This window comes from Ambystoma mexicanum, chromosome 12 (assembly GCF_040938575.1).
Source record: "Ambystoma mexicanum isolate Mex_15411 chromosome 12, UKY_AmexF1_1, whole genome shotgun sequence".
Taxonomy (NCBI): Eukaryota; Metazoa; Chordata; class Amphibia; order Caudata; family Ambystomatidae; genus Ambystoma; species Ambystoma mexicanum.
In genome coordinates, this window is record NC_090936.1 from 1,082,728,405 (window position 1) to 1,082,745,282 (window position 16,878).

The 16,878-nt window shown below is 44.3% G+C and overlaps 1 pseudogene; it reads left to right on the plus strand.

Moving 5' to 3' along the window:
• Positions 1-448: 448 nt before the first annotated feature.
• Positions 449-566, plus strand: LOC138514844 (5S ribosomal RNA; annotated as a pseudogene).
• The last annotated feature ends 16,312 nt before the right edge of the window (positions 567-16,878 follow it).

The window sequence follows — 16,878 nt, forward strand, 5'->3', positions numbered from 1 at the left end:
TGACCCTGCCTAGGTGAGTGTTTGTAAAAGGTGTGTGTCAGATGTAGGCCTAATTCGTATGGACTACTGGGCTGTACTAGTGTTGCATGGGGATCTCTTCTTAGATAGCTCTTAAAAGCTTATATTTTCCATGTGGATGGAAGGTTATATTACCTTTGCGTTTCTGCACATCACTCGGAACACTGGTGAAAGACCTTCTTGTGAAGCCTATTGTGTATTCGAAAAGTTCATTATATAATAAATCTAAGATCATATCTGTTCAAAGAGAGTGTGTGTGAGTCCTAAAATATGCCTATTCAAGCAAGACATACCCTTTACCACATTGATAAATCAAGTATTGCCTAAAAAGTAAATGTACTGCATGTAACATTGATTTATTTGAAGGAATAATTCACACATCTTTGTTAAGTCAATATCGGTGTTAACATGTCTACCATGTGTGCTGTATTCCAATAGCACACCGCACTGAATGCGCCCGATCTCATCTGATCTCAGAAGCTAAGCAGTGTTGGGCCTAGTTAGTACCTGGATGGGAGACCGCCTGGGAATACCAGGTGCTGTAGGCTTAAAAAAAAAAAAAAGAATACCTGCAGTGCAGAGTGTTGCATCAAACCCAGGAAATGTTCGTAGATTATGGTGCTCTCTCTGCATTATTATCATCAGTAATAGGATGTGTTTGCTCCAAATCCTCATCACCTGTAGCAATATATGTGCAAGCAGGAAGTGCTGGTTCGTCTTCAGCATTGTTAGGAAGCCTACACTGACAGGCTTATCAATTGTTCTGTTGCTTTGTCTTGAATCCCAATTTGGATACGCCATTCTAAATAATAAGGTTATGCTGCTTTTGACTGAATTCTGGATGCTTTTGTAGATGACGGCAGTCTTGTACTTGTGCTGCAACTCTTGTTGGTTACAGGAGGAGGAGACATTGGAGGGGCTAGTGGTTTGCACTGTCCTGGGAGTGTGGTGGTAGGGGTGGGTGGTTGTGGTGCTAATGAGACTTCCATTTGTGGAGGTGGAAGAAGAAGGCATTTCTCAAGTTTCTTTCCTGGAAAGTTAAAAGCGAAACCTCTCTCTCTCATGCACCCCAATTATGCCTGGAATACATGTTTTATATTTTGCTGCGCAACACTCTGAAGGAGGCAAAAAGAAGACAATCTGGATCTGTAGCATTGTTTCAGCACAAATTAAATCCTCACGGTCACTGTGTTTCTACTGATCCTGACATTTGTGTGCCAGTGTTGGTGCATGATGTTGCCCTTTCCGTCCCTAATTTCCTCATAGTCTCAATCTGGTCTTTCAGCATCCGAAGCTGAGGGATCCCATCACTGATGGTAGAGATGTCATTGCTGACAGCCTGTGCAGCATATACAAAAGGTGAAGAGGCCATTTCACAAGACCCTATTGCCAAGGAGTCAGAGAAATCCCAACTCTTTCCATGACCCTAATGAGACTTAACTTTACTGCTCTCAAAGCTTGTTGGCTCAATTTAGACTGCACTCCTATGTACTTGCACCCGGAGGAGTGCATCTGGCCAGTCAGATGGTGGGAACTATAGCAGAATACATACCTGCTTTCTTTTGGCCACCCAAGCATCTTACCCTCTTGTCCAACCCACATTCCCCACAGAATCTTGCAACACCCGTCCCTACCTTATCATTCCACCCAACCTACCTGATCCCTCTCAGGCCCTCTTCTTCATTGCCACCCACGCTCCCTCAGCATTGCCACCACCATGGAAATAGAATAGGGACTTTCACCCTTTTCCTTTTCCCATATTGGTGGCAACCTTGGTTTGTCTTTTTTTCATGGGAAATTGGGCACTCACAATATGCATTGAGCCCATATCTCATTAAGAATTATTGAAAAAGTGATCACACCCTGGAGAATGCCCTGGGTGTGAATAGTTATAGGCGGGAAAATAGTGATATACCTTTAGGGACTGAGGGTTAACCTATGGCCATGGCCAGTGGCTAGATTATCTGGGTCATGTATGACCTGGGCAATCTGGCTACTGGCCATGTCTGCAACGGACCGGCAATGGGGTTAAAATGGGCATGGCTATCAGAGACCGGCTATGTGGTCAGGTTTTTCGAAATAAGGATAGGTTTGCATGGGAACAAAAATTCTGCTTGCAGCTACAGTCCGAAGTGCTGGACAGGATTGCAGCAAACATTTGCGAGGAGCCTCAGCAAGGACCTCAAAGTATGATTTTGCAAATCTGTCCTGTGTTTTATTTTTTCTAAAGTGTCAAAATGTAAGTCCAAAAATGGTGATATAACTTTGGTGCCTGGACAATGGGTCTGGCCCTGAGCAAGGATAAATGTGTACTGTGATTTGCTTTTTGGGGCATGTGGCATGGCCAAAGCCCTAGGCTTAAATGGGAAAAAGAATTCTTCTTATGGCTGCACCCCAAAGTGCTTAATGGGATTGCAGCAAACTTGTGTGAGGAGCATCAGCAAGGAAATGAAAGCATGCTTTTGCAAATCTGTCCTATGTTTTACTTTTTTTAAAGTGTCAAAAAGTAAGTACAAAAAATAGTGATATACCTTTCCTGCTAGGGCAGTGGGCCTGGCCCTCGGCAAGGACAAATGTCTACTCTGATTTGCCTATTGGGGAATGCGGAATGGCCGAAGCTTCTTTAACCCATATTCTGAGTAGGAAATATTTACTCACTATGAAACAAAATGCCTCTGTTTCCATTGGGGTAGTGAGTGGGGAAAAAATGATATCTAACGTACTGACACAGGACAATCCAAAGAAGCCAAGAAAGATTACGGAAGGATTCGACTCCCCAATTGCGTGTCCCAGAATAAATGACTTTCATTTTTCAAAGAACATAGGAACTAGTACCAAAGTCAAGCCAATCGCCCGAGTTAAAGGAACTGCTACATTGGATCATTCTATTATGCTCAATAACTACAACATGGTCAATATAAAGGAATTAAACAACCTAAGTATAATTGAATTTGTTGACGCAGAGCTTGTTAATCAAACGGGCAAAGGCCATGACTGTTAGCAACTGAGCTTAATTCAACAAACGTGCAATGCTTCTATTTTGGACTCTCTAACTGAACTGACTAATTTTATTGAGAATTGTACCAATGAAAATGGTTTGGAAGGGAGGGGGCGTGAGAGACTTGTGCTGTCCCCTCTCTCCGAGAGGATGGATGCTTTTGGGAAAGCCGCGATGCATCATACACTGAGAGAGGTGGATGAGCAAATAAGCGTAACCCTCCCGACTGTGTCTGCACTCAACATGGTACTTAGTTCCTTTGTGAATTTGTATGTTAACATCTTCATGAACTAAAAGCACATGATAACATTATAAACAAGGTTAATGACAAATTGGAGGTTTTGGGTGTGGAGGCCCTATTTAAGTCAATCCCATATAATGTGCGGCAAGCAGGGGGGACTGTCTGGGCAACCCTACGGAGGGCGTAGAAAGCAATAATCTGATTATCAGTGATGCGTCTGTGGAAATGACTGCTATATTACCCCTTCCCCTTCCCAACCCAACCCCAACGAACACCAAGTGTCTAGACCACCTAGGAAATCTTTTAATAAAGTAGTACGTTTGAGGAATAAGGACAACAAAATATGCCAGCTGATTGAGGTATTGTCCTTCAAGTCCACCCAGAACAGGTGGTTGTCTGACACTGAGTTGAATACTACTTGTACACCCTTTAGACCCAATAATATAAAAGTCACTAAAAAGGCCAGTAAACAAATTCCGCCTGTGGGGAAGCACACATGCACTTCTTCCCTAATTGCCTCCTCGAATAAGGAGAGGGGTAATAAAAACCCAGACCCTCTGCTTTTGTCACCTCTGATTGAAGATCCCAGGATGGAGTTACCGGCACTTCAAAAACTGTCCCTTAAGGATTTTTCAACTCAGACTATGAAGGTGTCTCTGGGACCTGGCTTTAGGTTGGGTCCTTGGGAGGATAACCCGAGTAAAATCGGTTCAACGCAAGATGTGGGGATCCAGTCTGACCTATTGGGGTGCCATTTACCCTCTAACAATATGGGAATCACAATGAAGTACAATAAATGTCAATTCTCCTCACTTACCAGTAATAACAACAAGTGATAGGGATGTTTTGCCGACCGGCCCTATGTGTCCTTTGACTAATGATACCTCGAGTGACCAGGTGCCATTTCCAATTACTACCCATGGAGAATGTAAAACTGCTTGCCCCCTGATGCAGAGGGATGTTAATACCCAACTAGTGGTACTCTCTTTCAACCAAGAGGATCAGCTATCCAAATTTTATCTCCCTGCTGGGAAAATGTCTTCGAAGGCTTCCAATTCTGGCCTTTGGGGCACCCTAGGGGCAATTGACTCTATTACTAACCAAAATAGAAACTGTTCAGCGAATGTACCTCCTGTCATGTATCCTTCGCTTAGCTTGGGGGTCGGGCAGTTGTTGAATAAACTCCATGCCTCTGATCTAAGAAAATCCAATGCTGCTTTTTCGGCTGGACTGCCCCTGGACAAATCTAAACCACTTAGTACATTGTGGCATGCAAGGGAGCTGAACAGTGGGTTGGATGAATGTAGTACTACATTTGTGGAGCAGAAATACCACGCTACTCCCCTTGAAAATAGTTCCTGGGGCCAATATTATAACCATCTCAAACTAAAAATAGCCAGTCTGTTGGGCCAGAGGTGCCAATTTGCATGAATATGGCCAATAATCTTATGATTATTTCTGAAATTCCATCCCTGGGCCTATTAACTTCTGCTGACATGGAACGGATTACATTCCTGGACTGGAGTCAAAATGGTTGCTATATTCGCTCAGCACACTAGCCCAGCTGACTGGCTGATCCATGCACCAACCATGGCCCTGCCCCCTAACCAGGAGGCGCAGCCGGCTGAAATCAGTCTCTGTTGTCGAAATGGTGAGTGTGCTACACCCCGACCACTGTTGATATCTCCCTCATGCCCAGAGCCTTCCCCATGGAAGAGAAGCACCACGTTCAGTCTGCGTGCTACGCTGCCACCTATAATGAGCTGCACCTCAAACCCAGAAGCATCATCCTAACTTGTGCCTTTTTCTTATCCCCCCACCAACACCCTCACAATTCCTCCCATCCACAAACTGGTCAAACCACCCCCTGCACCTCCTCAAACATCTCGCCCGCCTAGCACTAAATAAACCCCCCTCCCCGCTGCGACACCTCAAATTGTCAACATCGAATCCAACTAACCTAAAACTTCCCTTGCAAGGTTCTCTCCCTGACTCCTCCCATATCCTGCCTTCCTTCCCAGGGATCTCGCAGTGCACTGCACACCCCTATATCTCGGCTCCAAGACCACCAGACCTATACGACAGAAGCAGGAAAACTATGCCCCACAAAGGCCAGTAATAACCGCCTGCTTACGCACTTCCCCAAGCACAACCATGCACACACACTACCTATGCTAACACCAAACCGAATGATCGACTAGGCTCCCGGTTTATCGCTGGACACTCTGAGCCCTCAAGCCTCTTCAGAACATCTCCCCTGACCATTTCCTATCCCTTGCATCGAAAACCAACATCATCTACCATGTTGCCTTTATTGGTAAATCATCACCTAACACCCACGCGCCCAATGCCTCTGGGAATACCTGCTCCCCTGCAGGCTTAGCTATTGGGGATGTGCCTCCTGCAAATGTAAAGTTTCTTAGTGACCACCTTGCCTACTGCCAACCAGGTTAAAGTTGTCTCATACATTGCTCTGCCTTCTCCTGCTACTTTTGTTTTAGGGGCTACCCTGCCCACTGCTAACTTGGGTAACATTTACTCATGCACTATATTGCCTGACCCTGCTACCTTTGCTTTAGGGACTACCCTGCCCAATACTCATTTGTTTAACACTGACTTATGCACTGTATTGCCTGCCTGCTGTTGCCACCAATGTAATAGGTGCTCTACCCCCTATGCAGGCATGAACATAGCCTCGCATCCTTGTGCACCACCACCAGCCCATGACCCCATCAACATAGTGGCCTACCTGAGCCTTAGGACTGCGATACTACCTCGTCTAAGCCTGCAAACACCATCCAACATCCCGTACTACCATAATCACCAAAGGCCCGACTGACGCATCTCCCCTTCAGCAGAACTCGCGCGAGCACTAATCAACGCTATATCACTACCAGCACACGCACTCGATATTCATGACCTCATTGTATCTAACCACCTTGATATTCTCGCCATCACAGAAACTTGGCTACACCCAAATGATATTCTAGCCATCACAGAAACTTGGCTACACCCAACAGCAGGGCCCGCACCTCACTGGCAATCCCTGAAGGTTATACTATCTACATACAGGCAAGACAGACCAACCTCTAAAGTGGGTGGACTATCATTCACTGCAAAGGAAACACTAGCCATTCACGAAATAAGCAGAAAAGCCATCCAATCAGGGGAACTACTATCCATTAAATTAACCCTCTCCCACACAGCTACACTGAACCTACACCTGGCATATAGACCGCCAGGACCTGCTACTTTCTTTGAGGAAGACATAGTATCCCTTTTGTCCTCTGAAACCAAACCTTTATCTAGAACTGCTATCCTTGGTGATTTCAACCTTGGTTTTAACGACCCTGCAGACTCTCATGCACTATCCCTAAGCACCCTAGGTTTCAATCAATGCAACCATACACCCACACACACGAACGTTCGAACACTAGACTGGCTTGCTGAGTGCAAAAGCAACATCAAGATGCTAACCCCACCTTCCATGTCCTTGGTGAGACCATACTGTTATTTCCTTTGCCATTCCAGTGCACAATCCCCGGATACAAACTCCCCTGATCCACCCAGCCGCTCCAACTAGAAATACTTGTAACATCACCCATGCCACTAACCTCCCTCTTTTGGAGCCGCTCACCACTCCCAAACCTCTTTCCCATGACCCTACAGGCTTGTTCACCCTCTACAATTACGCTCTCCTTCAAGCCATTGACAAACTTGCCCAATTATCTGCACACAAGCCCAAACCACTAGTTCATCTAAACTCCTGTTTTACGGCAGACCTGAAAACCCTACGCTCCACTAAGACTCCAACAAAGTCTTATTCACCTCCCTATGCAAATCATACAAACTAGCCATTTGCAAAGCAAAAAAAGATCACTACAACGATAGAATTGATAACTCTAAATCAAGCTCGAAAGAGCATTTCGCCATACTGCATGAACTACAAACACCAATTGCCCCCCCCCAACCAACTGTTTTAAGGACCATACTTGGTGGATTAGCATCCAAAGATCCGCTCATGGACAAATCAGCGTCACTCCAAATCAAAATCCATTCAAAAAAAGATAAACGTATGCTTTTGGACTTGCCAATACCCTCCACGCAAGTGCCTCTAATCTGCATTATCCAACCATTTGACTTCGCTCAGGTCTCTGTTTTGGAAGTGAAGAAAATCATTAGCTGTCTCAAATCAACCACATGCCAAGGGGACATATATCCAGCCTCGGTCATCAAAGACTGTGCCGCCGAGTCAGCCCTGTTTATCACGGCCATTGTACACTTGTCTTTCACCACCAACACGGTCCCCACAACCCTCCCACCATATTTTCACTAAGCCTCTTTTTGGCTGCCTTGACTCCTTGGGTATCTTCTACACAAATTATGCAGATGATACCTAAATCCTCATCCCCATCACTGGCAACTATGATACTGACTCTAGTGTTTTGAACTCTGTTTACCAAAGCATCTAGGGTTGGATGGCCATGCACGCTCTGTGCTTTAATGACGATAAAACAGAGCGCCTGTTCATTGGCTACCTGCAACTGACTGAAGAAAGTTGACAAATCTTACACCTCCTTTGCAATAGACGGAAACTCCATCCCAATCTCCAAAACTGTAAACACCTTGGGAGTTTATCTGGATGCCTCCCTCCTTCTAACTAAGCAGGTCAACACAATAGTCTCCTCCTTAGCCTACATCACAAAATGAATTAATGCCAGCAGACGATTCCTGTTCACTGACAGCTGTCTTACCCTAGCCAGAGTCCTCATTCTATCAATACCTGACAATTGCAATGCCCTCTTTGCAGGAAAGTCCTCCAGTAACTTAAAAAAACTCCAAGTTATCCTAAATAATGCTCTTAGAGCAGCACTGAATATCTAGAAAAAACACCACATCTCAGCCGCCAGAAGGAATGCCCACTGACTCCCTGTCCAAGAAAGAATCCACTTCAAAAGTCTCACTATCACACCCAAATGCTTAGCCAATACTGCTGCCAAATACCTCACCAGACAATTAAAGAAAACCCACATGAATAGAGCAACCAGGACTGCCCAATCCAACATGCTCTTTAACACCCAAATTCAAAGTACAAAAATCGGGAGGACAAGGGCTTTCCACTAGTTGCATCTAAACACTGGAATGCCCTACCTGCCCATCTTAAAGCTGATTCCTCCTACTGGTCCTTCTTAAAAAAATTCAAAGCCTGGCTGTTGTCACTAGACAACTAATCATCAGCACATCCCTTCAGATCATAGCGCCAGGAAATACTAATGTGGTATTCTGTAAATGAACGGTGTACTTTGCCCTTGACCCTGCAATGTACTGATCCTACTGTAACTTATGAATGCCTGTAACAGTGTTGTGATGCCTACGGGTTTGGTGTGTTAAATAAATAAATAAACTATTGTTTACTTTAGATCCAATCTGGTGAAGGAGCCAGTTTTTTGCATAAGAGTGAAGCTGAGACTATTGGTGTTTGATATTTCGCATGTACTCTCCCATGAACCCAGTTGCAGCAAGTAGTCTTGGGGGGGAGGGGATCAATATAGTGATCAACTCAGGGACTCCAGGAATTAGACAAATTCCTAATTGTACTGACCCCTTGGATTCCAATAAGACAGATTGGGTCTCAGTTACATCAACTTTGTGGAGAAAAGCTGACCCATAGCTACTTACGGAGTGAGGCCACTGAGAAATGTGATCTAAAAATGCATATCATATCTTGGAATTCAACATCTGTTTACGAATCCAGAAACAATGCAGGTTCTGAAGGAAGCACATTTTATTATCCTACAGGACACATGCTTAATTGAACCGTCAGTGTTAGATGGTTATCAAGTATTTATCCAACCAGCTAAATCAAGCAAGTTCAGCAGAGTTTCGGGGCGGGGGGCCGATGATCGCGGTCAACTCTCTGCTAGGTATGAAGATTGTTCTTCTCCCTAACTTTGGAACTGGGCTGAAAGTGCGAGCCTCATTCCTTTTAATCAGACAGGTTTCCATAAGGTCTTGAGTATGACTACCAACTGTCTCGCCTTGACTACAACTATTCAACAAGTCTGGAGTATCCGCCGGAGGACAGTGTATGTAGCATTTATTGATTAGAGTGCAGCATTCGATTCAGACAGCAGGTCCAGGCTGTGGAAAAAACTTGTCAATTGGAACATTCCTGCTGGGCTCCTCACTATGATAATTGCCCTCCACGACAGGACTAGAGTTAAAGTCCGGCTTTAATAAATCCGCAGGATGGCTCCTTGGATTTCAACCCACCGGGAACTTAAACAGAGGTGCATTCTTGCACCACTGCTTTATAACCTATATCTGGTTTATATGGGAATGGGTGTGGGTACCCTATTTCATTACCTCTGAAACTGGGGAACTGCTCGCTCCAGTGGATGGGGTACGTGGACGATATAGTCCTCGTAGACCTTGCCCATGTTGGCCTTCAGGCAGCTTTGAATCGACTTTAATTCCCTGACCACCAACATTAAATTAAACAAGGTTATAGTTTTTCCCCGCCTCATAGTGAACTTCATTCTTCGAATTGGTTGCTGCATGGGAACAAACCAGAGATGGTCAATGGATATAAATACCTTCATGTCCTGTTCAACAACAAGTTATCGGGTACCTGACACATTGACCTCCTTGAGGGAAAATGCTACCAGATCTTGGGTCGTTTGTTCAAGTTGGCCTGCATGGGGGGGAGAGAACTACTTCTTGGGGATATTGGTCCAACTTTACACAGCAAAGATTCTCCTGATCCTCCTATGTGGAGCCAGAAACTGGGCATTCGATAATATACGAGATGTAAACAGGCTGGAGTCTAAGTTATTGAAGAAATAGTTTTGACTACCAGCGTGGGTCACAGTGGGTTTGATTCACCTCCAATTTGATATAGCTGGATGCGAGGCGAGATTTCAGTTGTCAGGTGTTAATACACAGTGGAAACTGGTGAACACCCTGAGTGGCTCCTTAAACTATTATATTTTTGAGGCAGGATGATTAAAGGCAAGTTATGTGCCAAACAGCAACATGGTTAACATCACTGCGTGGTGGACCAATGGCATTCTATGACCTTGGGTTGTCCCCCGAGCTCCAGCTATCATAGTTATGAATCCATTATTATTTTCCGAAGTTATCACAACCAGCAGATTGTTAAGCTAACTGGGAAGAGTAACAGTGCTTTGTTTCATGAATATATCCTCCTACGAGAACGATAGCATGAATATTTACACCAGTTCGTGGGCAACACCCTGGTGTGGGATTACCTGAGGATAAAAATGAACGCAGTTAAGACTCTTGAAATAACCGGAGCTTGGTCTAATATTCTGCAGGTCCTTCGCCACTGTAGGCTTTTAGGGGAATTTCAGCTTCAAACAGCGAAACATCTTTTAATGAACTTTGAAGCAGTAGTGACATTAAGGACGGCCGCCTGTCAGGCTACCGGAATTTATGATGGTGTATATGAGGGGATGTGGCCACTGCTCATGAACAATAACAATGAACACTGTATTATTTTTTTCACAATTATGTGGAAGAAGTTCAACTTAATTCTGACTGACCGTTACGTGTATTGATTGCAGGTGTGAATGAATTGGTGAATGGATGATTTTATTGGTAAGGTACCAGTGGGACCACCTACTTTAAGACTGTGTGATTCTTCTCTTTTATTGTTCACGTGTTAAAAAGTTGTCTGTTTTGTAAAACTAGGTAACACATTAAAAATAAAAAAATGTTAAAAAAAGAATATTGGCATAAGGCAGTTTCTGATTTGCAGAACTTCCTAACTATTATTTCTGCTTTGGTTAAAGCTTGGCTAATTACAACCCCAAAAGGCAGGATTCTGATCGCAACATGAATTACTACCCTCGGTGGGAGAGCCAGCCAATCAGGTGGCTAGGAATGCAGGCTTGAACCGCTGGTACAAGATTGTGTTCCAAGCCGCCTGATGGCCCGCTCGCAACACCGCCATCTTCCTCCCACCCTCCACACCTTTTTATTTTCTTTCTGAACCCCCACTTAACTTATTTTGGCTGCGGCAGCCCCTGCTGCCACAGCCGCACCTTCTTCTCAGCTTCCCCTGACCACCATGGAAAGAGAAGAGGGGCTTGTACAGAGCTGCTCCTTCCCCTTCCATGTACGAAGGAAAATCTGGGTTAGAGCTCTGGTAAACCGGGATGCTAATGGCCTTCATCCCCTGTTCCAGGTGCTGATAAAGGGGATAACGGCCCGGAGCCCTAGTTATTCGCCCTCGCTTTGCTTGGCAGATAACTTGGGCTGCCGGCCCATTGTCCCCCATTCCAGCACCTCGACGGGGGATGAACGCCACATTGTTTTTTACCTGAGGTGAAGTGTGAAGTGTGGGAATTGACAAAGGATATGGTTCCCAACGATTTTAAATCCCAAGAGGGTATGTCCTGGTCTCTAACCACGGAAGCTTTAGGCCTTTTTACTAGATTAACCAACCGACATGGCACAGAGGTAATAGCTCATCGTCGTTGGACTATAATATTGTAGATTCTTTTTGTTTGATAGTTGTTTGAATTTTAAGGTCACGAATGCAGAAAATTATACTTAACTGTGCGGGTAATGCCATTAGGTCGTTTGATCCCAATATCAAGATCTTGTTTTCTGAATTGGACTTGATTATGCGACAGACTCCTTTGGAATGGGAATTAGAGGTTTTTCATTCTGAGAACTTTGCTATTTTTATGAAAGAAATTGTTAATAGAGTGAGAACTAAACCCAAATATGGACATAAAAAAAAACTATAAGTACCAAGCACATGTTTAATAAAGAATTGGGATCAGTCAAGAGGAAATGTGTAGAGAAATAAGGGAAATTAAGGCTCAGCCATTTCATCAGGAAGCAATCCAATCTTGTATAAAGAAATTCTGGTTAAAAACAACATGTGTGCTTTTTGGGATCTGGTGGACAATTTAGAGTCTGCATCGCAATTATACCAGCTGAACGTGGTCTCAGAAGATCAACAGGTTAGGTTATTTGTGGACATCTATGGGTCAGAGAGATGGTAAACAGTGACTAAACCTTGGTCAAGAATAATAGTTCTGACATCTCTCGGGATCTTGAAATGGAGATAGATCCTATGCGAGTCCTGTTAAAAAATTTCAAATATCCAGAGCTTCGGGGCCGAATGGTCTCACGAATAACACCTTGAAAGCGTAAATGACTAATTGGTCAAAGGTCCAGGTGGTGCTCTTTGGGAGTATCTACGATTCAGTTCTGTTTCCTTTTTCATGGAGTACTGCCCATGTCGTCCCAATGTTTAAGCGTGGTTCCAGATTTGATCCCAAAAACTTCAGGCCTGTTTTATTTATTGAGGCTGATTGTAAGATCTTTGCCTCACTTTTACTGCAACACTTGGAAAACTGGGCAAAGACAGAGGCTTAATAAACTTCAGTTTGGGTTCCGCCAAGGGTATGCCACTAATATGAATGGCTTAATTGTGAGGGCGATCCGAGACGCTGCATGGTCTGATCCAATCGGCTGTACATAAGTGACTTCGATCGACCTCTCGGCAGCCTTGGATAAGGTTGACCAAAATAGATTGTGGATGAAACTGGCTGACTGGGGTCTGCTGAGGGGTCTGCTGAGGCTAATAATGGGGCTCTATGAAAATTATGGGATTTGTGTATGATTGAATTGTGAAAACAAAGAAATTGATATGAGGCTGGGAAGCCCAAAAGAAACACACCAACACAGGTTACAAAGGACATACAAGTGCTTTATTTAAAAGCTACAACAGTTACAAAAAGTCAATTGACAAACGGATAGCTATTCGGCTCTCAGAGTAACGTAACGAACTTCAACGAAGGTTCGATGCATTAGTAGAGAGACCGTACATTGGAATACTTGGGCTTTTATATCCTTTATCCAGCCCCTGGCCAATTCCCTCGCGGGTTAACCATTCTTGGGACCAGGCCTAGGGTTCCTTGCCAGGTCAATCCCATAATGTATGCATTTTGATTTGTTCCGCTGATACAGTTGTTCATTTACACATAGGTCAGGGAAAGGACAAGGTCTCAGTTCGCGACCCCGACAAGTGGCCTACAGGCATATTAATTATTCGTGTGTGCGGAGGTCACAACGGCCAGAATCTCACTCAGAATGTTATTCGGCCTCCATTTTGATGTTCAGGGTGAGTTCCACTTTACAAGAGAACCTGAAATGGCGGCTAAATCCAAGATGGCGACTTACACAATTTTTCGTTAAGGTCAAGACCTTGCCGCGGAGTCTATTTACATCATATTTTAGACAACTTGGCGTAGGCCAATACACATTCAAATACTGCGATAGGAGGCATAATATCATTTCAATTCCAACAGACCCTCCTTTTGGCCTATGCCAAGTGCTAATATCATTTCTAATACTTTTGCAAATAACTCCATGTGCTGTCATCCATACATCCCGAATCATTGTTGGTAATATCTATAGGCCTTAGGTCGTTCATTAGAACTTCTTGTAACACAAACTCTTTGGATGCTGCATCTGGGGAATATATTCTATGCCCTATTGTGCTCATTGCTTGGGCACAACATCCCCCTAGCATTCCACATATACTCGGAAGACATTGAAAACAGCAACAAAGGAATAGCAGGATCCCCAAAATAACTAAAATAACAGAAAGCACCTTCCAACCCCAAGATCGTAAAGAATCCCAGAACCAGGTGCTAAGATTCCAATCTCCTACAGGGATATGTACTTCAGAACTAAGAATGTGCAGATTCTGTATTGCCTTAAAAATTGTCGGCGAGGAATCTGGTACGAAAACACAGCAAGCGGACCCCACCAATTTGCATACTCCACCTCGTTTCGCCAAAATGACATCTAATGCATTCCGATTTTGGAGTGCTACCAATCTTATTGCTTTTTGTTCTAATGTCATATTGTAGAGTATGTCCGTGGTCCGGTTGATCGTTCTCTCCAGTACCCTTGCTAATCCCCTCATGTTCTCAGAGTTTGTTATTTGTCCCCAAAAGGGCACAACTGATTTTGCTATATCTCCCAATACTTGCCCAGGGGTATCTCCGTTCTTGTCCCGCCATGGGCGAGCCTTAGAAACCTCCAATGTACTAGCTACAAATACCCCGGGTAACAGGATTCCTAAATAACAGGTTCCCTGCCAATCCTTGGGCAACCAGGGAAATGCTAAACTACCACAAACAAAATATACAGGCCCCCCTACATACAGAGGCCTGTTTTCTCCAGTCAAATTTACAATGTTCATATAACCTTCAAAATATCCCATTGGCCGAGTGCCATTTCTTTGTACACAAAAGGGGACCGAGTCAGGGCTATGATTTATAGAGTAGGAAGGAGGCACGGCGTCCTTATTGCCTATCGGAGCCATTTTGAAGGAAATTAAAGTTTGAAAAGGAAGAGACAGTTTATCAGACGGCCTAATAGAAGCAACATTAGGTTTACTTCTATTTGCAAAAAGCGAGCATCCCAGGGGAGTTAATTCACATTTCTCGAAATCATTCAAATTAGTTCCATCAAAATTCCCTGAGATGCTATCATTCCAACGGCCAAAGAATAGTGCTCTAAGAGAGGCATAGCAAGCAGTCGTTAAAGGTAAAGGGTGAATATACCATCCTAGTCCCTTTATTAAAAATGGCATGCGTTGCATTCATTACTATCATTAGAGTGTTATTATGATACTTTTGTCTATGTTGGGAGTCTCTAGGGGACAGAGTGTGAAGGTGTACAGAGGGAGTCAAAGCAGTTGGTACAATCTTGGTAGGTAGTAGAGGTTTTAGAGAATAGATTTCTTCAAAGTACCAAAGTCCTACAGCAGTAATTACAAAAATAACAATTATCATTATCAAAACACAGCAGTACGTTTTCGGGGCCCAGGCACATTGTTCATTGTCCAAGTTGGTCACCCCCTTATTCACAAGTCCAGTGCGGGGAGCAGCAGTGGAGGTGGCAGGCATTGTAGTTCCTCAATCGACGACCCAAATGTTCGTTGCTGGCGAAGCTACGGTCGCGCAATTTCTTAGTCCTTCCCAACCTTAGCCGGCAGAATCCCTTTTGTTCACCAGAAACTTTCTTATACAAAAGAAAATTTCCAATCACTTCCTTTTTCCAAATGCACGGTAAACCGGTGCCGTAGTTCTATTTTCTTCGTCGAAGGTTGTACCTGGTGGTACCCAAGATTTTTTGGTCCGAAAATAAGGTGTCGTCACTTCCTGAGGGAAGCGACGTATCGGAGGCGACGGAAGTCGCAGAGCTTGAAACAGTGTTTTCCGGAAGTGATTTTTCAAGAGAGTGCGGAGACGAAATGGACTGTTCCCCAAGCTCCACGGGCTCAGAGAAATTCTCCGATGCACTCACAGCGCTGTTTGCTACTCCAAGATCAGAGACTGTAGCATCAGCGAGCGGTTCTGCTTCTTCTGTAACGTGTGGCGTCGGCTGAGGAAGTTTCTTGACATGCGTCACGTGGATCCAGTGTTTCTTCCCCGCCACCCGCACTGCTGTCCGGGTGACCAACAGCACCTGGTAGGGTCCCCTCCAACGAGGAGCGAGACAGGAAGACCTATCGTAGGCCTTCACTAGGACCCAACTTCCAGGCTGTATATCGTGTCCTGGGTCCGTGAACCGTACAGGTAAAGCTGAGTGCACCTGGTGATAAATGAAATACAGGTTTTTAGTTAACTGGTTACAGTAGTCTACAAGCAATACATTTTCCACCTCCCTCAGGGCTTTAGGTTTTGGGAGACCCCAAATGTTAGCAGGTCTCCCCATCAGTACCTCAAATGGAGAAAGCCCAGTCTTTGTTTGAGGTGCGTACCACACCTCAAACTAAGACTGGGCTTTCTCCATTTGAGGTAGTGATGGGGAGACCTGCTAACATTTGCGTACATAGCCAATAATACAATAGGTAAGGCATCTGGCCATTTCAGTTTGGTATCGGCACATGTTTTTGCAAGCTTATTCTTTAAGATACCATTATGTCTTTCCACCAACCCAGCACTTTGAGGATGTCTAGCTGAGTGAAATCGTTTCTCAATACGTAAAGCTGTGCATATCTGCAAAATTACTGCCGCAACAAAATGAGGACCATTATCCGACCAAATTACCCTTGGGAGCCCAAATCGAGGAAAGAATTCTTTTACCATAATCTTTGCAGTGGTCATGGCGGTAGCATCTTTAACGGGGAAAGCCTCGACCCATTTACTGAAGGCACAAATAATTACAAGAACATATTTCAGATTGTTACATCGTTCCATCTCAATAAAATCAAAGTGAATGACCTTGAAGGGAAGAGAAGGGGGCCCAAAGCTTCCCCTTGGAGTTACTGTCCCCTTACCCACATTGTGCTATAAGCAGATCATGCAATTTCGAACATGTCTTTTTGCAGTCTCCAGAATCTTGTTATTCACCCAAACTTGTTCTAACATTTTCGTGATCTGCTGGGCACACACATGTGTAGGACCGTGTGCCATCGTAACCATTGCCAATACATATGAATCAGGGAGCAACCATTTTCCTTCAGATGTATTTACCCAACACCCATCATCATCTAGTTTCCCCATTCCTTCGGCCCACCTTTTAGATTCTTCTGCTGTGGCAACAGTTTGAATATCTCGCACAG